Consider the following 27,789-nt stretch of genomic DNA (forward strand, 5'->3'; position numbering starts at 1 on the left):
GCAGAAGATTTTCATCTTGATGAAGTCCCAATAGTTCATTTTTGCTTTTGTTTCTCTTGCCTCTAGAGATGTGTGTAATAAGAAGTTACTATGGCTGAGGTCAAAGAGGTTGTTGTCTGTATTCCCCTATATGATTTTGATGGTTTCCTGTCTCACATTTAGGTCTTTCATCCATTTTGAATTTATATTTCTGTGTGGTATAAGAAAGTGGTCCAGTTTCATGCTTCTGCATGTTGTTGTCCAGTTTGTTTTTTGAACACCATTAGTTGAAGAAACTGTCTTTTTTCTACTGGATATTCTTTCCTGCTTTGTTGAAGATTGTTGACCATATAGTTGTGGGTCCATTTCTGGGTATTCTATTCTGTTTCACAGATGCATGTGTCTGTTTTTATGCCAGTACCATGTTGTCTTGATGACTACAGCTTGTGATGCCTCCAGATTTTCTTTTCTTTTCTTTTTTTAAAATATTTTTTCTTTATAATTAAAAAAAATGTTTATTTCTGAGAGACAGAGCACAAGTGGGGGAGGGGCAGAGAGAGAGGGAAAATCTAAAGCAGGCTCCAGGCTCTGAGCTGTCAGCACAGAGCCCAACCTGGGGCTCGAACACAGACCGTGAGAACATGACCTAAGCTGAAGTTGGACGCTTAACCAATTGAGCCACCCAGGCGCCCCTGCTTTTTTTCAATATTATTTTGGCTATTCAGTGTCTTTTGTGGTTCCATACAAATTTTAGTATTGTTTGTTCTAGCTCCGGGAAAAATGCTGGTGGTATTTTGATAGAGATTGCATTAAATGTGTAGATTGCTTTGAGTAGTATAGAGATTTTAACAATATTTGTTCTTCTAATTCATAAGCATGGGATGTCTTTTCATTTCTTTGCATCCTGTTCAATTTCTTTCATAAGTGTTCTATAGTTTTCAGAGTACAGATCTTTTACCTCTTTGGTTAGGTCTATTCCTAGGTATCTTATGGTTTTTGGTGCAATTGTAAATGAGGATTGCCTTCTTAATTTCTCTTTCTGCTGCTTCATTATTGGTGTATAGAAATGCAACAGATTTCTGTATGTTGATTTTATATCCTGGAACTTTGCTGAATTTATGTATCAGTCCTAGCAATTTCTTGGTGGAGTCTTTTGGGTTTTCTACATTGAGTATCATGTTGTCTGTGAATAGTGAAAAGTTTGATTTCTTCCTTTCCAATTTGAACACCTTTTATTTCTTTCTGTTGTCTAATTGCTGAGGCTAGAGACTTCCAGTACTATGATAAATAACAGTGGTAAGAGTGGACATTCCTTTCTTCTTCCTGACCATAGAGGAAAAGCTCTCATTTTTTCCCTGTTGAGGATGATATTAGCTGTGGGTCTTTCATATATGGCCTTTGTGATATTGAGGCATGTTCCCTCTGTCCTTACCTTGTTGATGGTTTTTATCAAGAATTCATGCTATATTTTGACGAATGCTTTTTCTGCATCTATTGAGAGGATCACGTGGTCCTTATCCTTTCTTTTATTAATGTGGTATATCACATTGATTGATTAAGATATTGAACCACACCAGCAGCCCAGGAATAAATCCCACTTGATCGTGGTGAATAATTCTTTTAATGTACTGTTCAATTCGATTTACTAGTATCTTGTTGAGAATTTTTGCATCCATGTTCATTAAGGATATTGGCCTGTAATTCTCCTTTTTTTTTTTTTTTAAATCTTTATTTATTTTTGAGAGAGAGACAGCATGTGAGCAGGGGAAGAGCAGAGAGAGAGGGAGACACAGAATCCAAAGCAGGCTCCAGGCTCTGAGCTGTCAGCACAGAGCCTAACGTGGGGCTTGAACTCACGAACTGTGAGCTCATGACCTGAGCCAAAGTCGGACGCTCAACTGACTGAGCCACCCAGGCGCCCCATGTAATTCTCCTTTTTAGTGGAGTCTTTGTTTGGTTTTGGAATCAAGGTAATTCTGGCCTCATAGAATGAGTTTGGAAGTTTTCCTTCCATTTCTATTTTTTGGAAAAGTTTGAGAAGAATAGATATTAACTCTTCTTTAAATGTCTGGTGGAATCCCCCTGGGAAGTTATCTGGCCCTGGACTTTTCTTTGTTTCAAAAGTTTTGATTACTGATTCAATTTCTTTGCTGGTTATGGGTCTGTTCAAATTTTCTATTTATTCTTGTTTCAGTTTTGGTAGTTTGTATGTTTCTAGGAATTTATCCATTTATTTTTGGTTGTCCAATATGTTGCCATATAGTTTTTCATAATATTCTCTTTTTTGAAAAAAAGTTTATTTATTTTTGAGGGTGGGAGAAAAAGCAGAGAGAGAGAGAGAGGGAGAGGCAGAATCCCAATCAGGCTCCACACTCTCAGCACAGAGCCCAATGTGGGGCCTGAACCATGAACTGTGAGATCATCACCTGAGCTGAAATCAAGAGTTGGAGCCACTCAGGTGCCCCCATAATATTCTCTTATAATTGTTTGTATTTCTATGGTGTTGGTTGTTATTTTTCCTCTGCAATTTGTGATTTTATTTCCTTGGGTCTTTTTTTTTTTTTTCTTGATAAGTCTGGGTAGTGGTTTATCAATTTCATTGATTTTTTTCAAAGAACTAGGTCCTGGTTTCATTGATCTGTCCTATTGTATTTTTTAGTTTTATATCATTTATTTCTGCTCTAATCTTTATTATTTACTTCCTTCTGCTAGTTTTAGTTTGTTGTTGTTGTTGTTTTTGTTCTTTTTCTAGCTCCTTTAAGTGTAAGTTTAGGTTATTTATTTGAGATTTTTCTTGCCTCTTGAGGGAGGCCTATATTGCTAAACACTTCCCTCTTAGAACTGCTTGTGCTGTGTCCCAAAGGTGTTTTTTTTATGTTTGTTTATTTTTGAGAGAGAGAGAGAGAGAGAGATCATGAATGGGGAAGGGCATAGAGAGAGGGAGACAGAGGATCTCAAGCAGTCTCTGAGCTGACAGTACAAAGCCTGATGCGGGGCTCAAACTTATGAACCATACAATCATGGCCTGAGCTGAAGGTGGACCTTTAACCAACTGAGTCTCAAAGTTTTTGAACTGTTGTGTTTTCATTTTCATTTGTTTCCATGTATTTTTTAAATTCATTTTTTAAAAAAAAATGTTTATTTATTTTGAGAAAGAGAGACAGAGAGAAGAGAGGGGTGAGGGGCAAAGAGAGAGGAAGAGAGAAAATCTTTCTTTTTTTGGGGGGGAGGATCTTTTTTTTAATTTTATTTATTTATTTGAGAGAGACTGAGACAGCACGAGTAGGGGAGAGGCAGAGAGAGAGAGAGAGAGAGAGAATATCCCAAGCAGGCTCCACACTGCCAATGCAGAGCCTGATGTGGGGCTCAAACTCACAAAACCATGAGATCATGACCTAAGCTGCAACCAAGAGTTGGACACTTAACCATCTGAGCCACCCAGGTGCCCCTGGGAGAGCAAATCTTAATCAGGCTCCGTGTTTAGTGTGGAACCCAACACAGGGCTCTATCCCACGAGTGTGAGACCATCACCAGAGCCAAAACCAAGAATTGGACACTTACCCAACTGAGTCACCCAAGTGCCCCTGCATGTATTAGATCTAAAATGAGTCTCTTGTAGGTAGCATAGAGATGGATCTTGTTTTTTGATCTATTCTGTCATCCTATGTCTTTTGATTGGAGCACCTAGTCCATTTATATTCAAAGTAATTATTGATAGATATGTATTTATTGCCATTTTATTACTTGTTATGTGGTTGTTTCTGAAGGTTTTCTCTGACCCTTTCTTATCTTTCTCTCTTTCCTGGTTTGCTCGTTTTCTTTAGTGATATATTTGGATTTTTTTCTCTTTATTCTTTGCATATTTGTTACTGGTTTTTGATTTGTGGTTACCATTTGGTTTGCATACAATATCTTCTACATATAGCAGTCTATATTAGGTTGTTGGTCATTGAAGTTTGAACTCATTCTTTACTCCTTTCCTCTCCATGTTTTAGGTATATTTTGTCATATTATACATCCTTTTATTTTGTGAGTCCCTTAACTGATTTTTTACAGAAATATTCATTTTTACTGCTTTTGTGTTTCCAACTTCATATTGTCATTTTTTGGTCTTTCTTCTCAAAAAGAGTCTCCTTTAGTATTTCCTGCAGGGCTAGATAGTGTTCATGAACTCCTTTAGTTTTTATATTTCTGGGGAATTCTTTATCTATTTTGAATGATAGCCTTGTTGGATAGAATATCCTTGGCTGCAAGTTTTTCCCTTTCAGCACTTTGAATATATCACGTTAGTCCTTTCTGGCTTGGAAAGTTCCTGTTGAAGAATCCACCGATAGCCTCATGGAGTTTCCTTTGCATGTTACTGTCTTTATTGTCTTTCAACTTTTAATATTTTTTTCTTTATCATTATATTTTTGCCATTTTAATTACAATATGTGTTGGTGTGGATCTGATTTTGTTGATTTTGATAGTGGTTCTCTGTGAGTCCTGGATCTGGATATCTGTTTCCTTCTCCAGATTAGGAAAGCTTCCAGCTGTTATTTCTTCAAATAAATTCTCTGCCTGCTTTCTCTCTCTTCTTCTTCTGGGACTCCTATAATATGAATGTTACTACATTTGATGGAGTCCCTGAGTTCTCTAAGTCTAATCTTGTTTTGCATAATTCCTTCTTCTCTTTCATTCAGCTTGATTATTTTCCATCACTTTGTCTTCTGGGTCATTAATTTGTTCCTCTGCTTCTTCCAGCCTGCTGTTCATTCCATCAAGTATGTTTCCCATTTCATCTATTGAGTCCTTTATCTGTGCTATGTCACTCCATATTTCTTTTTTTTTAATGTTTGTTTATTTTTTAGAGAGAGAGAGAAAATGGGGGAGGGGCAGAGAGAGAGGGAGATAAAGAATCAAAGCAGGCTCCAGGCTCTGAGCTGTCAGCACAGAGCCCAATGTGGGGCTTGAACCCACAAACAGTGAGATCATGACCTGAGCCAAAGTCAGACACTTACCAACTGAGCCACTCAGGTGCCCCTGTTATTCTGTATTTCTGTGTTAAGGGTCTCACTCATGCTCTCCACTCTTTCTCAAGTCCAGTGAGTATCTTCATGATCATTGCTTTAAGTTCTCTATCAGGCATGTTACTTATATCTGTTTTGCTTAGGTCTTTGGCCACAGCTTTGTCCTGTTCTTTTGTTTCGGACAAATTCCTCTGTCTTCTCATTTTGTCTAAATCTCTGTGCCAGTTTCTCTGTGTTAGGAAAGTCAGTTACATCTCCTGTTCTTGAGTTTAATGGCTTTATGAAGAAGAGGTCCTCTAGTGCCCTGCAGTGTAATGTCCTCTTTTCCACAGGGCATGACACTTCTGAAGGTGTCTCCAATGTGTGCTGCATGTGTTCTGCTGTTGTGTCCTGGCCACTTTATCCTTTTGGCCAGTCATTTGCAGAGGCTCTCTTTGCCTGTGTGGGCAGTGTTTGGTCCCTGGCCTGAATATGGTGAGTTTAACTATGTGTGCTCTGGTCAGCTTGTGAAATGAGACCCATTGCTACCACCACCACAACAAAGGGCTCACAAAACTCTTGAGTCAGGAGACTTTGTGTTGGGAAGGGTGTGGGCTGGTCTTCTGGGGGAGGGTCCCACCACACTGGGACTGAGGCAGGTCTGACTGGGAAGAGTGGTTTTCTGGAGCATGGGGGAAGAGGCTTGGTGTAAGCAAGTTAGGTAGCAAGTGTGGGCACTGTGCTGGTACCTGCAGGTGGCTCTGTGTTTATGCTGAGTGGGGGGAGAGGGAAATGGTAGCAGCTAGTTCCTTTGTTTCCGGAGGGGTCTCTCTATGTATGCTGCCTCTCTGGGACATGCTCCGATATGAGCAACTGTCCTCACCACTGTGTGCCTGGGATACTCTTCAGATTGTTGTATGTCCATGGGTTGTTTGCTTGCCTTCTCTCCAAGAGCAGCCCCAATGGCCTCTGAGCTCTCCTAGAGCCAAGCACACTGACCTTTAAAACTCCAGGCTTTAAGCCCCATTGGTTGCAAGAATTTGCAAAATTTGGGTCCTCTTTCTTTCCAGGCCAGTTGCTACGGGGATTTGTTTTCCTTGTGTGCTCCTTTGTGTGCTAGTTTATCTCTCACCCTTCTCTGAGTCCATAGCTCCCTCCTCACTGCAGCAGCCACAATCTGTTTCTTTCCCAAACCACATCTCTGCACTTCCTACCTTCTTCAATGTGATCTCTTCTCTACCTTTAGTTGTAGAGTTTGTTCTGCCAGTCTTCAGATCAATTTCTAGAGTATTTAGGATGATTTGGTAGTTACCTAGTTGTATTCATGGGACAAGGTGAGTCTAGGGTCCTCCTACTCTGCCACCATCTTCTCTTTTCCCTTTTCTCCTTCTAGATCACCTTTTATTAGACTTATAATGAACATATATTCCTCTTTTCTCTAAAAGTCTATTCTTTCTGTCTCATCTGTGATGTCTTCTAGGTTAATCCAGACAGTCTTTTGATTTTCTCTTTAGCTATATCTAATCTGCTGTTCAACTTATTCACTAAATGATTGTTTATTATTTTTAGAAATTTGATTATTTTGCATTTCTACTTGTTCTTGTTTCATTTATTCTTGTTCTTACATTTTTCTTTTAGATAGTTTATAATTTTAAAATGCTTATTTTTTAGCATCAATAATATTGTTCTACATTTAAATCTTAGGCTTACATGGTTATTGTAAGGTTATTAATTTCTCAGGGAAGACTTTTTTCTTTTCCCTGTTCCCTATCTTCAGGGGAAAGTTAAGCTTTAATTCACATTTACTACAGTGGTTTTCATTCCCTTTGTGAAACCTGAGTAATTAAATTTCTTTCTTGAGTATTCAGTGTTGCATTTAAAAGAAAGCTTTTGAATTTATTCAGCAGTTCTAGGTATTCCTCACAGGAGAAATTTCAGGACATCTAGTCTGCCAACTTGCCAAACTTGAAGGTTATTAATTAACTGTGTGTATGTGTGTTAATTTAAACAAGTTTTGAATTGTGGTAAAATACATACCATAAAATTTATGAGTTAGCTTTTAATGATGGGTAAAACTGCAAAAAGGGTGCCCATTTTTAGCTGCAGTATTAGAAAGGACTTCTTAATAAGTTAGTAGGAAGCTAAGGTTTTCCAAAAGAAGGAAAGGCAGAGAGGCAGAGAGTGGAGGACATAGTCTGGGAATACACGGTACATGGTACAGGAAATGATGTGAGCAAATTTCTGGAATAGTAAATTAGTGACAGAATGTGGAGGGCCTTGGCTGTCAGCTTAAGGGAATTTGGACTTTGAAAGTCTTTGAAAGTTTTCAAACTTGGTTCATTTTAAAGGTTAGTCTTGGCAGTAACATATAGAATGGTTTAGAGGGTGGTGAGACTGATAGCAGAGACACCAATTAGGAACTTATTGCAGTAGCCCAAGAAGAAGGTATTAAGGCACATGATAGGGGTAAGGCCTGACAAAGACTCAGAGCTGCTGAAATGACCAAAGCATAATTGTAGTTATTAACCAAATTGGGGCTGACAAAAGATGCTGTTATAGACAAATGATAGCATTCTCTAGAGCTAAGTTGCTTCCCAATGGAGTAGCATTATGAACTCTCAGACATGCTATTTATAAAATGTCTGCTCATTAGCCTGTTGAGCTAGTTAGAGGTTTCCTGTGATTAAACCCAGGCTTGAAAAACATGCATCAGTACAGCTTGAAAAATAGTTTTAAAACAGGAAAAATAGAGGGGTGCCTAAGTGGATCAGTCAGTTGAGCATCTGACTTTGGCTCAGGTCATGATTCGTGGGTTTGAGCCCCACGTCAGGCTCTGTGCTGACAGCTCAGAGCCTGGAGCCTGTGTTTCCATCTCTCTCTGCCCCTCCCCTGCTCACTCTCTTCCTCTCTCCCTCAAAAATAAACATTAAAAAAAATTAAAAAAAAAAAACAGGGAAAGTAGAGCGAAACAGAGAGATCCATTGCTCTACAGAGTATAAACAACTGTTCTTAGCATCAGCAGTAAGAGTTTTAAGGGGTCCCCTGTTGTTTGCTTCTATTGTTAACGAGATCTTCTGAAATCATTGATCTGGACTTTCTATCACCAAATTTCTTAGCAGGCCAATTTAATCACCTGTTTCTACTGGGTCATATGTCTAGCTGGCATGATGACAACCTAAACTGTCTTGGTTTGCACTTGTTTTCTCAATACCCTGGTATATTCTAAGGTTATTGTCATACACGTGTCCTGAGTACAAGTCTCCCTTCCCCAAATTGTTGTGGGTTGTTTTCTAACTTGTTTTTTAATTGGCTAAATTATTTTTTTAAATTATTTATTTATTATTTTTTTAATGTTTATTTATTTTTGAGAGAGAGAGACAGAGTGTGAGGCAGGGAAGGGGCAGAGAGAGAGAAGGAGACAGAGGAACTAAAGCAGGCTCTGTGCTGACAGCAGCAAGCCCAAGGCTCGAACTCACAAACCACGAGATCATGACCTGAGCCAAAGTCAGCCGCTTAACTGACTGAGCCACTCAGGTGCCCCTTAATTGGCTAAATTTAAATGGACACCTGTTGTTCAGAAATGCCACATTTAGTATTTAATTAATGAGTGAACTAATGAAAAGCAATAGAACTATCAAGCTAAGAAGTTTATTGGAGCAAAACTCAAATAATTTTGAGAATGAGTTGTCAAGGTGTGGGTGTGGAGTGAGGGAAGAAAGAACTTGGAAAGTAAAGGCAAACATTGATGTTTCCTTACCAGATTTGCAACACCTATGTAGATTTTGCTTTCAACCTTTATATATTCTTTTGTGTGTTTTTCTAATTGCTAGCTTTGTTCATCATGTGACAACTTGCATTTCACAGATTTCACATTTTTGGTGTGTTTGTTCCTCAGTGCCTTTTAAATTCATACCCTTGATGCCTAGCATGGTTTATATTACATAATAAATATTTGACAAATCTTATTAAATAAATATTTGAATAGGTGAATACTATTAAAAAGGAGCTGAGGGGTGCCCGGCTGGCTTAGCCAGTGGAACATACAACTCTTGATCTTGGGGTTGTGAATTCGAGCCTCATATTGGGTGTAGAGATTACTTCAAAAGAATCTTAAAAAAAAAAAAGTTGAATGATATTTTGGAATCACATTTACTACACAACTAAGGAACATTAAGATACTTTTACCTTCCTTTTCTCCCTTTTCTTCTCTATCAACATTTATTGGCACTTAGTATAGGTAAGTACCATGTTACATGCTAGAAATTACAGTGATTTGTTCTTTCAATTTGAAATAACTTGGCAGTTGATAAAAAGCTTTAAAGTTTGTTGTTTAGGGGCACCTGGTTAAGTGTCCAACTCTTGATTTTGGCTCAGGTTGTGATCTCACAGTTGGTGAGATTGAACACCGTGTTGGGCTCTGAGCTGATGGCACGGAGCCTGCTTAGGATTCTCTCTCTCCCCCTCTCTCTCTGCCCTTCCCGTGTTTGTGTGCATATGCGGGCTCTCTCTCTCTCTCTCTGAAAATAAACACTAAAAAAAAAGTTTGTTATTTAAAAATAGGCTGTTTTTGGATTTGATGATATGGTACAAGCATAAGGCTTACAGTTTTATTAATGGTCTGAGTCCACACTTCACAGAACCATTAGATTTTTCTATTTATTTATTTATTTATTTACAGACAGAGAAAGAGCGTGAGTGGAGGAAAGGGGGTAGAGAGAGAGACAGAGAGAGAGAGAGAGACAGAGACAGAGAATCTGAAGCAGGTTCCACACTCAAAGCCCTATGTGGGACTCGGTCCCATAACCCTGGGGGATCGTAACCTAAGCCAAAATCAAGAGCCCATTGCTCAACTGACTGAGCCACCCAGGTGCCCCACCATTAGATTTTTAAATTATTTTTGTCTTTGGCAGTTATAGCTATTTTATGATTTTAAATAATTAGTGTCTGGAGTAGGCATTTTTAGCCTGAGACTGAGTCATAAAGGTAAATGTATGGTCTTGGAGGAACAAAGGCAGTCCTCTGACAGTTTGTAAATATGTGCTGTATATATTTATTTTTCTGAGGGATATAGATTCTCAAAAGAGTCCATAACCCCAAAAATGTTCCAAACAACTCTGTTTGCTTTGCTTCATTAAGCTCTCTGACTAGTGCTCTTTGCTACATTGTCTAGTGGTTAAGTGCTTGAGTAATATAGTCATAGTCCCTGTGTTTGACTCTTGGCTCTGCTATGTAATAGCTGTGTGACCTTAAACAAGTCAGTTAACCTCTCTGTGATCAGTTTCCTCATCTGTAAAATGGAGATAACAATGTACTGTGTCATGGGGTTGTGGTAAGGATTACATGACTTAATATATATATATTAATATATACATATGTATATTAATATATATGTAAAATATATAATATATGTATAAATAGCTCAGAAAATGCTCAGCACATAGTACATAGTCTATCTATATTAGCTATTGTTTTTATAATTATTACATGCGTGGCATTGATGATAACGATGGTGAAAATCATGATGACTTATATCTTCCCAAAGCCACTTAAGAGTGAATAAAAATGAGCAACCATAAGAAATGTTGAATAACCAGCTGACCATTTTGGGTGAAGCTAATACAGCTTTTCTCATTCTACTTTAAGGATAGCTAGGCTCTTAAGCCTGGGTAATCTTATTTGACAGCTGAGATGAGTGTATTCAAGTTGCATTTTGACTCTTAGATTTAACTAACATGTCCACTGGTTCTATTTTTTAGCCTGGAATGGAACTGACTCACTGCCTCGGTTGTTTTTTTACCCCATGGAATGTGCATTGTTGATGGTTTACCAATGGTAAACATTGAATGGGGAAATGGGAACTTTTGATTGGCAGTCAAGGTTTTTTGGTCCCAGTGCTCCTATAAAATACTGTGACAATCTGACAAACATTTTCTTTAAGTCCCCATCTCTACCCACTCATCTCTACTGCTGAAAGGGTTAGGTGAATTAGATTAGATGAAAATTTATTCCAAAGGTCTTTAACTTTTTCCAGCTTTTGATGACCAAAGTTTTCTTTTGACAATTGAATTTCAGGGTTATTTGCCTCCCCTCAAATGCCTGAGAGTGATTGTTCTCCTTGTATTATTTTTGAGGTCTCTACCTTTTTTTTTCTTTCTTCCTTGAGCAAATAATTTCCAATTCCTGTAACAACTGCCCCCAGGAATTTGCTTCCTGTAATAATGGCTACTTCTCTCCCTGGGCTCTCCCTCTGGAAACAAACCCACTTAGGAACCCCTGATCCAAGAGTGCCAAGTAGAAATTGTGTAAAGCGATTTTATTCAGATGCTGGGTATGTCAGTCTTAAAATCCAATAGACCTATAAATATTTGCCTGAATATTTTCAGTAGTGAAAGATTGAAGCCTAAGGTCTAAACTCTATTGCATGTTTTTCAAAGTGTGGTCCCTGGGGACAGGACCAACTACATAATTTTCAAGACCCAGTGGGAAGGGTCCCTTGTTCAAAAGTAAGAATTTCAACAGCTACAAGAGAGCATTAAACACAAGTGAAGAGTCCTTTTGAGCACAGAGCCCTGTGCAATGGCACAGGCTGTATGTCCATGAGAGTAAGCCTGTGTGGAGCCCATGGCATCAGAAAATATGGAATCTGACTGGTAAATTTGATTTCTGGGGCCTACCAGAGAGTTAATGAAATAGAATCTCTGGAGATAGTGTTTGTGAATCAACATTCTTAAGAAGCTCTCCAATGTTAATTTTGTACAAACACACAAAACTGATAACCTTTCACCTATTTCTTTCATTTGCTTGGAAAGAAGAAAGCAATTCTATCTTTTAAAAGTGTATGGCTTACTTGCCTTGATAGCTACCTGAGGTGGCTACCTTACACCACCTTCAGCTTTTCTTTTTGCTTTCTTTTCTCTTTCTCTCTTTACTTTCTTTCTTCCCTTTGCTTTTCTATTCTACATTTGTTTGGGGCCTGTCAGTAGTACGCCAGGCATGGCTAAACTTGGCTGATGATACCCAAAGCATATGAAACTATTAAAAAAAGAGAAAATTTGAGAAGAGTGAGTAAGACTTTCAATGGTTTAGGGACTTTTTCTGTAGGGATTGTGTGTGTGTGTGTGTGTGTGTGTGTGTGTGTGTTTTGCCAGAGCCCCCTTTTCTTACTAAGTTTGCTTTTACTTAAAAACAAAAATGAAAAAAAAAAACCAAAACAAAAAAATAGAAAAGGAAAAATATTTTAGAAACAATGTTGTGAGAACAACCCCCAATTTCCAGCGTCACTCTCAGTGACTATTTGATCACATTTATTGGAATTTAATTCCAGATCAGTCCTGTTTCTTTCATGATAAATGCCCGTCAGTGCTTGGCACTTATTTCTGCAAAATGTCTCTTCACTAAATTGCAACCTCAAGGGCTCGGGAATTCATACTGGGTAACCTGATGAGAGAATTCTTATCAACTTACCCTAAGCACTTGGGTTGTAAGTTCTGAGTTTAACTGTACATCATCAAGATATTTCAAGATTAAGAAACCTCCTTTAGCACAATAAATGCTCTTTTTTCTTTTTCTTACTGGCTCGCAGTTTTCTCTGTGTGGGTGATTGTTTAAGTAGTCACTAAGCAGAACAGATGTTGTCTTGAATTTTTTCTTAATAAAAAGATGACAGATTTTTACTAGCAGTTGTGTCTAAATTACTTATGAGATAAAATTTATCTTTATTGATTTTTTACCTCTGTTTCCTGTCCTCCCCCCCTCCAGTATTTGTAGCTTTTTAACACAGAGCTTTATTACTGTGTTTTTATGTTTTGTATTTATTTATTTTTAAACTTTATTTATTTTGAGAGAGACAACTTGAGCAGGGAAGGGGCAGAGAAAGAGGGAGAGAGAGAATCCCAAATAGGCTCCATGCTGTCAGTGCAGAGTCTGATGCAGGGCTCAAACTCACAAACTGTGAGATCATGACCTGAGCAGAAATCAAGAATTGGATGTTCAACGGACTGAGCCACCCAGGTGCCTCATATTACTCTATGTTTTTAAAGTAATGTAAACTTTTCTGTTTCTATTTCCATTCTCACAGTAAATGAGAGACTAAATGAAAACAACTCTTTGTAACTTTGGAATATTATGTAACCCTGAAATTCTTAAAAAATATATCTTGCTTGCTTTTTATTTGGGCAAAGAAGTTCTATGCAAGAAACACAAACTTACCATATAACTCAACTATTCCAGTCGTAGGTATTTATACAAAAGAAGTGAAAACATATCTTTTCAAAGATTTATATATAAATGTTCATAGCAGCTTTTATTCATAGCAGTCAATAACTGGAAATTACCCAAACATTCATCAATGGGTGAATAGGTGAAACTGTGATATATGCATACTATTTAGCACTAGAAAGGAATGAAGTACTGATATGTACAAAAACATGAATGAATCTCCAAAACGTTATGTTGAGTGAAAGAAGCCAGACACAAAGGAATACATACTGCAGGATTCCATTGATTTGGAATTCTAGAAGAGGCAAAACTAATCTGCAGTGACAGAAAGATCAGTGCTTGCCTGGTTTGGGAGGGGGCTATTGACTCAAAGGGGAATGAGGGAATTTGGGAGGGGGGTGTTGGAACATTCTATATTTTGATTGAAGTGATGCTTCCATGAGTGTATACCTTTGTCAAAACTCATTTGAACTGGATGACTGCTGAACTCCTCTCCTCTCATGGACACACCAAGTGCATAGCTACACACAGAGCAATACGACTGAAAGAAATCCAGAAACTACCTATACATTGGGTGAATGAGAAAATACTCACATCAGAATGTGCAGGTAAGGGCGAAATACACTCTTACTATTAATCTCACCCCCAGCACAACATTACACCATGGGGAGGGAACTCCCAACTTCTAGCTTCTCCCTGAAGAGCAAAGGATTTGGACTTCACATTTAGTGCCCTAGCTTTTAAGATTTCCACCTGAAGGATGGGCTCCCAAAGCACCTAGCTCTGAAAGCCAATGAGGCTTGCATCCACAAAACCCTCAAGAATATAGCAAACAGGGGTGCTTGGGTGGCTCAGTTGGTTGAGCGTCTGACTTCAGCTTGGGTCATGATCTCGCAGTTTATGAGTTCAAGCCCCACATCAGGCTCTGTGCTGACAGCCTGGAGCCTGGAGCCTGCTTTGTTCGGATTCTGTGTCTCCCTCTCTCTGCCCCTTCCCCGCTCATGCTCTGTCTCTCTCTATCTCTCAAAAATGAATAAACGTTAAAAAAATAAAAAAAAAAGAATATAGCAAACAAAGAAGCAGTCGTTAACTGGCAGTTAGCACTCAACAGCTATCCCCCCAGGCTCGGAGCAGAAAAAGGCAAAAATGTGTATATATATCAGCCTTTTCCTGAAAGGGGTCCATTTGTATACTTTGAAAGCTATTTCCTGAGGGTCAAGCTTCTAATTTAGCACACATCTAGAGGCTGACTGTGACCTCCCCAGAGACCAGGGAAACTGGTGGACACCTCCCCCACTCTCTGTCTCCAGCCCCCTCCAAGTCACCAGTATTTCCCTTGAGTGAGTGTGTACACACTGTGCCCCAACTTTTTCAGCTGTTGCCCAAGGCACAGGTGTCTAGATTACCTGACTCTCAGAGCCAATGGGATTTACATTCGTAAGTCCCACAGGACTATAGCAAACAAGAAGCAGCTCTTCATGGGTGCAAGAGTTATCTCCTTGTAATTTTAGACTTGGGCCCAGTGCAGAAGGAGCAAACAAAAATGCCCATCTCCTAGTTTCTCCCTGGAAGGGGCTTAACTACATATTTTCTTTTTTCTAATTTTTTAAATGTTTATTTATTTTTGAGAGACAAAGAGAGACAGAGCATGAGCAGGGGAGGGGCAGAGAGAGGGAGACATAGAATCTGAGGCAGGCTCCAGACTCCGAACTGCCAGCACAGAGCCTGATGTGGGGCTCAAACTCACCAACTGTGAGATCATGATCTGAGCCAAAGTTGGACGCCTAACCAACTGAGCCACCCAGGCACCCCTTAACTACATACTTTCTTAGCTCCTGCCTGAGGGTCTGGCTCCCAATCAGCCCTTATCTAGGTGCTGAATGAGATCCTCCCCTTTGGGGCACTGATGGGTCTTGGCACACTCTCAACTGCTGGGAGCCACTAAGAACAAAGAAGGTGGCTTGGATAATCACACAGGTTTGGGAGACAACCAGGAGCTCAGGCCAGGCTTATGGACAAGGTTGGTTTCTTACATGGGACCACTCTGTCAAAATTGGAAGAGGTGGCTGTCTTATCTAATATACAGAAACCAACACAGAGAATCAAGGAAAATGAAGAAAAAGAAATATGTTTAAAAAAACAAATTTCCAGAAACAGATGTAAATGACACTACAGAGAAAAGTAATTAACCCGATCAAATTCAAAATAAGGGTCATAAAGATGCTCACCAAGATCAGGAGACTAATGCATGAACAAAGTGAGAATTTTAACAAAGATTTTTAAAATATTAAAAAGTACCAAACAGAGGCACCTGGCTGGCTCAGTTGGAAGAGCATGAGACTCTTGATCTCAAGGTTGTGAGTTCTAGCCCCATGATGGGTGCAGAGATTACTAAAAAAGTAAAATAAAAGTACAAAACAAAAAATATGGAGCTGAAGAATACTACAACTAAACTGAAAATTTCAATAGAGAGGTTTGACAAAAGATTACATCAAATAGAAAAAAAGACCAGCAAAACTAGAAGGCAGGGCAGTGGAATTCATCCAGAGTAGCAAGAAGAAAAAAGAATGAAAAAAGTAAAGATTCTTTAGAGGACTTATGAGATATCATCAAGCAGACCAATATATACATAATAGGGGTCCCAGAAGGAGAAGAGAGACAGAAAAAGTCAGAAAGCTTATTCAGAGAAATAATAGCTAACAACTTCTCAAACCTGGAGAAATACACGAATATCCAGATCCAGGAAACCTAGAGCATTCCAAAAAGGTAAACCAAAGAGACCCATACCAACTCACATTATAATTAAACTGTCAAAAGTTAAAGACAGGAGAGAATCTTAAAAGCAGCAAGAGAAAAGCAACTTGTTATGAACAAAGGAGCCCCCATGATAGTATCAGCAGATTTTTCAGCAGAAACTTTGCAAGTCAGAAGGGAGTGGCATGACATATTCATGGTGCTGAAAGAAAATAATCATATCACATGTACACCTGAAAACTCATGTAACATTGTATATCAGCTATACTTCAATTAAAAAGTAAATTATTAAAACAAAGGAAGGGACAAAGGAAATAAAAGAATTATAAAACAACCAGAAAACAATGAACAAAATGGCAATAGTAAGTTCTTGTCTTTCAATAATTACTTTAAATGTAAATGGACTAGATTCTCCAATCAAAAGATATAGACTGGTTGAATGCATAAAAACAACACCCATCTCTATGCTGCCTACAAGAGACTCATTTCAAGTTTAAGGACGCACATAGCTTGAAAGTGCAGAGATAGAAAAAGATATTGCATGCAAGTGGAAACCCAAAGAAAGTAGAGCTAAACTATACTTATATCAGGAAACAGACTTTAAACCAAAGACAGTAACAAGAGACATAAGCCATTATATAAACCTTTTATATAAAAGCCTTTTATATAAAAGGCTTCTATATAAGTCTTGAACTCACAACCTTGAGATCAAGAGTCTCATGCTCTTCCAACTGAGCCAGCCAGGTGCCTCTGTTTGGTACTTTTTAATATTTTAAAAATCTTTGTTAAAATTCTCACTTTGTTCATGCATTAGTCTCCTGATCTTGGTGAGCATCTTTATGACCCTTATTTTGAATTTGATCAGGTTAATTACTTTTCTCTGTAGTGTCATTTACATCTGTTTCTGGAAATTTGTCTGTTTTATATAAAACGGTCAATTCATCAAGATGATGTAACATTAGTAAATACTTATGCTCCCAACATAGGAGAACTTAAATATATAAAGCAAATATTAACATGTTAATAAGGGAAAAAGAGATAGCAGCAATACAATAATAGTAGGCAACTTCAGTACTCTACTTTCAACAATGGATGGAACATCCGGACAGAAAATCAATACAGAAACATTGGATTTAAACTACATATTTCATCAGATGGATCTAATAGGCATTTTACAGAACATTTCATTGAATAGCAGCAGAATACACAGTGCACATGGAACTTCTCCAGCAAACATGGAACATTCTCCAGGGTAGATTTTATTTTAAGCCACAAAACAAGTCTTAAAAACTTTAAGAAGATTTAAATCATATCAAGCATCTTTTCTGAGCATAATGGTACAAAACTAGAAATCAATTACAGGAAGAAAACTGAAAATTAACCCAATATGTGGAGATTAAACAACATGCTACTGGGCTCCATAGCTCAAGGGTTAGAGCACTGGTCTTGTAAACAACATGCTACTGAACAACCAATGGATCAAATAAATTAAGAGAGAAATAAAAAATATCTTGAGACAAATGAGGGGTGCCTGGGTGCCTCAGTCGGTTAAGTGTCTGACTTTGGCTCAGGTCACGATCTCGCAGTTTGTGGGTTCAAGCCCCTCATTGGGCTCTGTGCTGATAGCTCAGAGGCTGGAGCCTGCTTCAGGTTCTGTGTCTCCCTCTCTCTCTGCCCCTCCCTCCTCACACACTGTCTCTCTGTCTCTCTCTCAAAAATAAATAAAGATTAAAAAGTATCTTGAGACAAATGAAAATGGAAATAAACACACTAAACCTTATGTGATGCAGCAAAAGCAGTTCTAAGAAGGAAATTCATAGTGATAAATGCCTATAGTAAGAAAAAAGAAAGGGGGCACCTGGGTGGCACAGTTGGTTAAGCATCCAACTCTTGGTCTCAGCTCAGGTCATGATTTCATTGTTTGTGGGTTTGAGCCCCGCATCGGGCTGTGCACTGATAGTGCATAGCCTGCATGGGATTCTGTTTTTCCTTCTCTCTGCCCCTCCCCTGCTTCTGTGCACTCTCTCTCTCTCTCTCTCTGTCTCTCTCTCTCTCTCTGTCTCTCTCAAAAATAAATAAATAAAGTTAAAAAATTTTTTAAAAGAAAGAAAAAAGAAAGATTTCCATTAAACAATCTAACTTTGTAGAAGGAAGAAAGCAATAAAAATCAGTGAAAATAAAGAGTCTAAAAAGATAATAGAAAAAACAAATGAAACTGAGAGCTGTTTTTTTTTGAAAAGATAAACAAAATCCACAAACTTTTAGCTATATTTATCATAAGAAGGATAGAGAGCGCAAAAAAAATTATAAATAAAAGTGGAGTTACAACTGATACCACACAAATACAAAGGATCATAAGAGACTATTATGAACAAGGGGCACCAAGTGTGGGTCTGCTTGGGATTCTCTCTCTCTGTCTCTCTCCCTCTCTCTCTCTCTCTCAAAATAAAAAAAATGAACTTTAAAATAAAAAAAGAGACTACTATGAGTAATCATAATCATATGCCAATGAATTGGACAACTAGAAGAAATGGATACATTCTTAAGCCTGAATTGTAAAGAAATAGAATATCTGAAGAGACCAATCTCTCTAGAGAGATTGAATCAGTAATCAAATACCTCCCAGTAAACAAAAATCCAGGATGAGATGGCTTCACTAGTGAATTCTACCAAATATTTAAAGAAAAATTAATATCTCTTCTTCTTGAAGTTTTCCAAAAATTAGAGGGAGAAACAGTTCCCTACTTTTATGAGGCCAGCATAACTTTGATACCAAAGCCAGACAAGGACACTGCATGAAAAGAAAATTAGAGGCCAATATCACTAAAGAATATAAGTTCAAAAGTCCTGAACAAATACTAGCAAACCAAATTAGTGCATTTAAAGGATCAAACTCCATGATCAAGTGGGATTTATTCCAGAGTTGCAAGAATGATTCAACATCCATACATCAGTCAATGTGATATACTACATTAAAAAAATGAAAGACAAAAATCATATGACATATCAATAGATACAGAAAAAACATTTCACAAAACTTCCAACAAACTTGGTATAGAAGGTATGTACTTCATCATAATAAAGGCCATTATTAAGCCCACAGATAACATCATACGCAATTGTAAACAGCTGAAAGCTTTTCTCTAAGATCAGGAACAAGACAAGCATGCCACTCTTGCCACTTTTATTCAACACAGTACTAGAAGTCTTGGAGCAATTAAGCAAGAAAAAGAAATAAAAGGCATCCAGAAGAAGTGAAATTGTCTCTATGTGTACATGACATGACCTTGTATGTAGAAAATCCAAAAGACTCCTTCCAAAATCTGCTAGAACTAATCAATGAATTCAGCAAATTTACAGGATAAAAAAAATCAGTATACAAAAATCAATTGCATTTCTATACCTTAACAATAAACTAAGAGAAAATTAAGAAAACAATCTCATTTTTCATAGCATCAAAAAGAATAAAATACTTAGGAGTAAATTTAATCAAGGAGGTAAAAGTTCTATATGCTAAAAACTATAAGGCATTGATGAAAAAAATTGAAGACAACACAAATAAATTGAAAGATATTTCATGCTTACAGATTGGAAGAATTAATATTGTTAAAATGTGCATAGTATCCAAAGTGATCTACAGATTTAATATAATCTCTATCAAATTTCCAATGGCATTTTTCACAGAAATAGAAAAACAATCCTAAAATTTATATGGAATCACAAAAGATACTGAATAGCCAAACAGTCTTGAGCAAGAAGAATAAAGCTGGAGGGATCATGCTTCCTGATTATACTACATATAATATATACTATATGATAAAGCTATATAGTATTGTATAGTATTGGCATAAAAAGAGGCACATAGATCAATAGAACAGAATAGAGAGCACAGAAAAAAACCATGCATATATGCTAAATTAATTTTTGACAAGGAAGCCAACATACAAGGAGAAAAGGATAGTCTCTCTAATATATTGGAAGGGTGCCTGGGTGACTCAGTTGGTTGAGCAACTGACTCTTGATTTTGGCTCAGGTCATGATCCCAGGGTTGTGGGATGGAACTCCGCATGGGGTTCTGCACTGAGCATGGAGCCTGCTTGAGATTTTCTCTCCCCCTCTACCCTTCTCCCCTGCTTGAATGTGCTCTCTCTCTCTCTCTCTCTATATATATATATATATATAAAATTTTAAAAAAGTTTTGACTAAAAAAAATAAATGATGTTGGAAAAACTGGATATCCACATGCAAAAGAATGAAATTGGAACGTTATCTCACACCATATAGAAAAATCAACTCCAAATGTATTAAAGACTTGACAATAAGACCTGAAATCATAGAACTCCTAGAAGAAAACATGGAGGATAAGCTCCTTGACATTTGTCTTTGCAGTGATATTTTGGATTTGACACCAAAAACTAAAGGCAACAAAAGCAAAAATAAGCAAGTTGGATTACATTAAATTAAAAAGCTTCTGTTCAGCAAATGAAAGCACCAACAAAATAAAAAGGCAACCTATGAAAGGGTATAAAATATTGGAAACCACATATCTGATAAGTGGCCAATATCTAATATATAGGGGTGCCTGGGTGGCTCACTAGGTTAAGTGATTGACTCTTGATTTCGGCTGGGGTCGTGATCTTGTGGTTTGTGGGTTTGGCCCCGTGTCCAGCTCCACCCTAACAGTGCAGAGGCTGCTTGAGATTCTCTCTCCTTCTTTCTCTGCCCTTCCCTGGCTTGTGTGCACTTTCTCTCTGAAATAAACAAATAAACTTAAAAAATACATAGAAGGGACTCCTACAAGCTAATAGCAAAAAAAAAAAAAAAAAAAAAAGTAACCCAATTTCAAAATGGGCAAAGGACCTGAATATACATTTTTCCAAAGAAGACATACAAATGGATGACAAATACATAAAAGGCTCAACATCACCAACCTTCAGAGAAATGCAAATAAAAACTCCAAGATATAACCTCACACCTATTAGGATGGTTATCCTCAAAAATACAGGAGCTAACAAGTGCTGTGAATAATATGGAGAAAAGGGAACTCTTGTACAATGCTGGTAGAAATATAAATCATTATAGTGGTTCCTTAGGAAATTAAAAGTAGAACTACCATATGGTCCAGCTATCCCACTTCTGGATATATATCCAAAGGAAACAAAACCATTATCTTGAAGAGATATTTGCACCCCTGTGTTCATTGCAAAATTATCCACAGTAGCCAAGATGTGGAAACAACTTAAGTGTCTATCAATGGATGAATGGATCAAGGATATGTGGTATACATATATATGTATATATGTACATATGTATATATAAACAAACATGCACACATGCACAATGGAATATTATCAGCCTTAAAAAGAAGAAAATCTTGTCACTTGCTAAACATGGGTAAAGCTGGAGTTCATTATGCTAAGTGAAATAAGCTGGACAGAGAAATACAAATACTGCTGCATGGTATCACTTACACGTGGAATCTAAAAAAAGTTGAACTTGTAAAATCATAGAGTAGAAGAGAGGTTGCCAGGGGCTGTAGGGTAGGGGAAATAGGGAGAGGTTGGTAAAAGAGTACAAACTTTCTGTTATGAGTAAGGTCTGAGGATCTAAATTATAACATGGTCACCACGGTTGTTATACTATATTATATCAGTGAAACTTGCTAAAAGAATAGAACTTAAATCTTTTCACACACACACACACACACACACACACACACACATACGCACACACGTAATTATGTGAGGTGATGTATGTGTTAACTCACGGTGTGTGGGGGGGAATCCTTTCACAATGTACATGTATATCAAATTGTCAGGTTGTAAACTTTAAATATTTTATAATTTTATTTGTTCAATATACATCAATAAAGCTGAAAAAAATTCCGTTATTTGAACTGTGCACAAAAAATTGGTGCATTTTATTGTATGTAAAGCCTAGTTCAATAAAGTTGATTTTTATAAACTACAAAAAATGTTTAAAGAAGACTCTCACACACATCCACGTGCACACGACCCAGGGTTAATAAATGTTAAACATTTTGTCATTTGCTTTATCTTTCTCCATATAGGAGAAATGAATTATTACCAATGAAGGTGAATTCTTAGTTCCCAGATCTATTTTCCACCCCTTCCCACCAGCAAGCACATTCATAAAGTTGTATGTTTCTTTCTCTGTCCATTAATAAAATGTATTAATAGACATCCTCATTTTACTAATGAAGATATCAAAGCTTGACAAGAACTGTGTATAGGTCATAGTTAAACAGGGAGTCAGTTAGCAGCACAGCTGGTAATAATGTTCCCAGTCATATGCTCATTCTCCAGGACTATGTTACCTAACCTGTGTTTGTGGAGCTTCTATCGTAATTTATGTAGTTATAAGGACGTTTATACTGCTCTTTATCCTCAGTTTTAAACTTTACAAAAATGTGGCTTAAATGGGAATTTAGTGTGTTGTGATGTTTCTCTAAGTGTTTAAAATGGACTCCTTGAAAACTTTCAGACTAATGTGATATTTATCAATATATGTTTGATATCATTTCAATTGTAATTAAGCAAGAATGCAGATATTTATGTTTTTCACTCTAATTTTGCCATATAGATTACTAGATTATTTTTATTTTCTTATTTTTTTAATTAAAAAAAATTTTTTTAATTTTTTCTCAACGTTTTTTTAATTTATTTTTGGGACAGAGAGAGACAGAGCATGAACAGGGGAGGGGCAGAGAGAGAGGGAGACACAGAATCGGAAACAGGCTCCAGGCTCCGAGCCATCCGCCCAGAGCCTGACGCGGGGCTCGAACTCACGGACCGCGAGATCATGACCTGGCTGAAGTCGGACGCTTAACCGACTGTGCCACCCAGGCGCCCCAATTAAAAATTTTTTAATGTTTATTTATTTTTGAGAGAGAGAGAGAGAGAATGGGGGAGGGGCAGAGAGAGAGGGAGACCCAGAATCAGAAGCAGGTTCCAGGCTCTGAGCTGTCGGCACAGAGCCTGATGTGGGGCTCGAACCCATGAACCACAAGATCATGACCTGAGCTGAAGTTGGATGCCCAACCGACTGAGCCACCCAGGCGCCCCTATTTTTATTTTTTTTTAATGTTTATTTTGAGACAGAGTGTGAGAACGCATGAGTGGGGGAGGGGCAGACAGAGAGGGAGAGAGAGAGAGAATCCCAAGCAGGCCCTGTACTATCAGTGCAGAGCCTGATGTGGGCTCAAACTCACAAACTGTGAGATCATGACCTGAGCCGAAATCAAGAGTCAGATGCTTAACTGACTGAGCCATGCAGGCACCCCTAGATTACTAGATAGTTTTTAAAGCAACTAACACCATTGATTCCTAATGCTTCAAACTCCAATTAGCTGGCTGCATTTGACTGTTTTGCATTGGAGGGGTTCAGAACATGCCACTCCAAAATATGAAACTTTGGCATGTTGATTATTTTGAGCTGAGAGTACTTGAGAAACAGCAAATGCATGAAGCACTCTACCCTGTCCCTTTTTACCTAAAAGCAGGCCATAAATTTCCTATGAGAAAGGTAGTCTTTCTGTACCAGGAAGAGAACATTCTTTTTTTTCTCCCAGTTTTATCAAGATATAATTGACATTTTAACATTGTATAAGTTTCAGGTGCACAACATAATGATTGGATATATGTATACATTGCGAAATGATCACCACGAAAAGTTTAGTTGACATCCATCACTTAAGAACATTCATATCAGAGATCGGGATTCAATGCCCAAGTGGACATATACAACCTGCTAAAGTAACCCTTAGCTTCTCCACTACAGTTCCTAGTCATTTTCCCACAGTTTATTGTTCTTAGTGCAAGCCCCTTGATCTTGCTACATCCCTAGAGTTCTTCATTTTTTGTGTAAAAAGTATATAAGCTTTTGTGTCTAAAGTCATCTTCAGGTCTTCATTTTCTTTCTGAAGATTCCTGTGTACATGAAAAATATTAAATACATTTGCATACTTTTCTCCTTCTAATCTATTCTATGTCAGTTTAATTCATATGCCAGCCATGGAACATAAGAGGACAATCTCTCCTCTCCTACAACATGTATATGACACAGACACAGGGACTGATTTGACATGTCTTGCATTTACTTTTGGTTTATCTTTTTTTTTATGGTACAACTTCTATATTGTCCAGATTTTTTTCCTTCAGTTCTAATGTTCATATTTCAAAAGCTTATAGATCTTGAGGGACAAAAGAAGAGTTTAGCTGGTTTTAGGTATTTTGTAATAATGAAGCTGATTTCCTTTGTAATCTTTTGGGGAAAGTCATACAAACAGTTCTCTCAAAGAAGACTACTAATTTTGGTTTTCTCTAGCAGATAATTTGGCCTTTTTCTTCTTGAAAATAGCAATTGTTCTGATTAGGAAAATAATGAATGAAATAATTCTTCTTTTCTTTATAGAAGTAACAAAAACCAGTTGTGAACTCAAATTTAAGTTTACAATGTAGAGTACTTTTTTCTTACCCTTTAGAATTTGAAAGCTGTACCTTCATTTGCTTGTCATTTTAGATACAACTTCAATTCCCATTGGCTATTGACTCACATATCACAATGGAACCTAAGCCTGCTCCTCCAAGGAGTCCAATATCAACATTTTGGCAACATATTGTAATGTCACTCAAGCCTCATTCTGGGATGGCTACAACTAGATTATGAACGTTACTCACCCAGTGATGCATTCTCTTTGTCAACAATATCTGATAATTGTTGAGATGACTACATCAGACTAGCTGTGCCACAGGCACTATCGTGTCATTGGTGACTGGTATGGAGAGTAGGGGTGGAAGGGACTCTTCTTGGTGCTGTGGAAGATGAAGAACTCCACTCTCCTGTGGTGGGGAAGTGTGACACTTTAAGAATGGAGACAGCAGAGATTCTAAAGATCCACAGCTGACACTGAAGACACAGAATTGTCCTGAATTCTCCTTGGTTTTTGGACAGCGAGTCATAAGTTAATATATAAAGATTAGCAACTGAAGTACAGCCTGGGAGAGAGTCCTGAGAAATCTGCTTTGGAACATTTAATGGTGACATTTAGGTAAGGGATATGGGTGAAGCCAGTATGGACATGGGCCTCAGGGGAATGTCCCTCAGGTGAAGTATGTTGGCAACACCCTCAATAGCTGAGAAGGTGTGAGCATTCTGAGGAAATGAAGTGGTTTATCATTGTGAACATCAAGAATTGGCAGTAGTGATCTGGGAATGGGATCAAGGTGACAGAGAATGGGAGGTAAAATCTTGGTGGGAAAATAACACTCTTTCTCACATGTTTTAGCACACAATGGACTGTTCCAGAGAAAGTTTGAGTTGAGCATTTTGTCAAAGCAAATCATTAAAAGAGAAGAATGCTTTGAGAAAAAATTCGAGATCTTGGATCTTTTCTAATTGTCTTTTTTATATAGCTCTGTTCCCTTTAGCAGACCTTTTATTAACTCTCAGGCTCTTGTTCTTCTCATCTTTTCCCTATGTGATTTGGTATACCGGGTCAAATTTGCCATCCAAAGGTGTCTGTGTTTCATTTCTAATGTGCTGTGGAAGTGTATCAATGTCTTCCTTGATATCAACCTCAAAAGCTTTATGTCTTTACCTGGAAAAACAAGTCATTACTGTTATATCTTTTACAAATTATGTAAATTAAAAAAACATGTAAATTTAAAAAATTTACATTTTCAGTGTAAACTACTCCTTGAAGGGAATTTATTCTTTTAATTTCTATAATCTTATTTGCATTAATTTTATCTCTTGCAACCTTAACTGGGTGGCCTAATTTATCGTATCAAGAGCATTTTATTCATGCTCCTCGTGATTTTAGTGACTTTAATCACTTCTTAGAATTTACATTTCCAGGCTTGAAGAGTTCCCTATTTTTTTTAGGGGCGGGTTCCTCATACATTAGACTCTAGGCCTTTTGGTTATGAGATTTGTGCAGGTTTTTCCAGAATTCTTTGTTTTCTCCTGCTGTGGTTCAGGGAAGGACAAGCAAGGTATGGGCATAAGTGTTCTTGAAAGCTTATGGATTTCCTCTATATCAACAACAAGAGTTTTGACAGTTAAGGCAATTACCTCTTCAGAGTGTGATAAATTCATCTTATAACTGAACGTGAGAAACACATTTTTCTATGCCAAACGATTTCACCTGGCTATCCGAAAGTACAGTGTTCTCACTGAAGCCTTTACAAAGCCAAGGCGAAAAACAAAGAAACAATTACCATTTCGGAAAAGCGAAAACCTTTTTTTTTTTTTTTAAATTCTTCCGGTTAGTGAAAAAGCGAACTTTTGGCTGGGGGGTGGGGAGCTTTTACTTTCTTTTCTTATAGAATAAGTATGTAACCAAACCATTCTTGGTTTCTTAGAAGTTAGAGCTCGGGGCGCCTGGGTGGCGCAGTCGGTTAAGTGTCCGACTTCAGCCAGGTCACGATCTCGCGGTCTGTGAGTTCGAGCCCCGCGTCGGGCTCTGGGCTGATGGCTCAGAGCCTGGAGCCTGCTTCCGGTTCTGTGTCTCCCTCTCTCTCTGCCCCTCCCCCGTTCATGCTCTGTCTCGCTCTGTCCCAAAAATAAAATAAAAAACGTTAAAAAAAAAAAAGTTAGAGCTTAATAGAAACTCACTCATTCTGGGAAATAGACACAGTATTTAATGCCAGATTAGTTTCTGCTATTACATTTCTGCTATAGTGATCTATTACGTTAAAAACATTTTACAAATTAGTCCGAATTACATGTATTTTAAGAGTGAGTGGGTTCACATTTGTTTTTTAGAAGGCATAAATCATAATACCTTAACAAGGTAATAAAAGGTAAACGCTATTGTCTTGCACAAGACTTGGCTAATACTTTCGGATTTATTTCGGAAGCTCTCACAGACGACGCCTAGCAATATACTGGCCGTTGGCAGAAACACGAGCCACCCTAAAAATCCCAAAATTTTGGCTTCCGCCCAAGGTGTGTAGCCCGTATCCATAGAGACCGGAAAAAGCGTCCCCTAGCTGGGAGGGCCCCTGCCTCTTCTGATCTAAATGCTTCCGCTTTCTATGGGAGAAAGAAAACGAAGGAGATTTGTGTGAGCGCCCGCGGAGCACTTTCTTAGTACTGTTTTCGTTGAGTTCCTGGCCGAACCACAACTCCCAAGATGCCACCACGTTCTAGAGCGGTCAGAAGAGCAGTTTCCGGTTTTGGCCAGCGCGCCTGCGCACTAGCTCTGACTTTATTGGTTCGAACCGCCTCGTGCGATGCGCGTCACGGCGGCGTGCAGTCGTGGGGGCGGGAAGACGCGGCGGCGGCGGTCGCGGCGGCGCGAGCACGATCCCAGACGCGGTATCGCGGCGGCGGCAGCGGCGCGGCTACCCCGGGTTCGGTCCCCTCCCTCCTCCGCTCCCCCCTCCTCCCCCTCCCCTCAGCTCTGGTTCCAGAGGAGTCCGAGACGCGCGGCGAGGCGGCGACAAGCTCTGGGTGAGGGTCTCTGGAGTGTGAGCGCCGTTTCTGGGGAGAAGAGGGAGAGCCCGGGGTCGAGAAGGAGGTGAGGGCTCTGAGGGGGAGAGTGTCCCCGGCGCGGGCCGGGGAGCGCGCGCTCCGTCCCAGCCTTCAACTCGGCCTCCTTACCTGACCTGTCGCCCTGCACGGCGTGCTGTGCTGTGACCGGGGGGACCGACCGAGTGGGGCCTGGAGCCGCCCTCCTTTCAACCGCTGTCTGTGGCGCCTGGCGCCCACCACCTGCCTCGCCCCTCCTGATACAGCGTCCGGAGCACTGTCTCAGCTCTTCTCCCCTTCGCGTGCAGTTGCCCTGCCTTACTGCCCACCGAGAGAATCTGCCCTCCCTTTCTTC

At 38.6% G+C, this 27,789-nt stretch overlaps 1 protein-coding gene and 1 long non-coding RNA gene across 4 annotated transcripts in view; one reads left to right on the plus strand and one right to left on the minus strand.

Moving 5' to 3' along the window:
* Positions 1-24,591, minus strand: part of LOC121022124 (uncharacterized) — a 50,143-nt gene extending 25,552 nt beyond the window's left edge. The window contains exon 1 of the long non-coding RNA XR_005786821.1: positions 24,435-24,591. This is a non-coding gene — a long non-coding RNA (uncharacterized LOC121022124). The remainder of the gene's footprint in view (positions 1-24,434) is intronic.
* Positions 24,592-24,814: 223 nt separating this feature from the next.
* ADIPOR2 (adiponectin receptor 2) overlaps positions 24,815-27,789 on the plus strand; it is an 81,469-nt gene continuing 78,494 nt past the window's right edge. The window contains exon 1 of one of the 3 annotated variants that reach the window (XM_040463048.1): positions 24,815-25,008. The gene's annotated coding sequence lies outside the window, so the exon portion shown is untranslated. Of the gene's footprint in view, positions 25,009-27,261; positions 27,484-27,789 lie in introns of those variants that run through there. The other 2 variants (XM_040463047.1, XM_040463046.1) reach the window with 2 other exon arrangements.

Source organism: Herpailurus yagouaroundi, unplaced genomic scaffold (genome assembly GCF_014898765.1).
Source record: "Herpailurus yagouaroundi ecotype Mexico unplaced genomic scaffold, PumYag 355, whole genome shotgun sequence".
In the NCBI taxonomy this organism is placed as follows: Eukaryota; Metazoa; Chordata; class Mammalia; order Carnivora; family Felidae; genus Herpailurus; species Herpailurus yagouaroundi.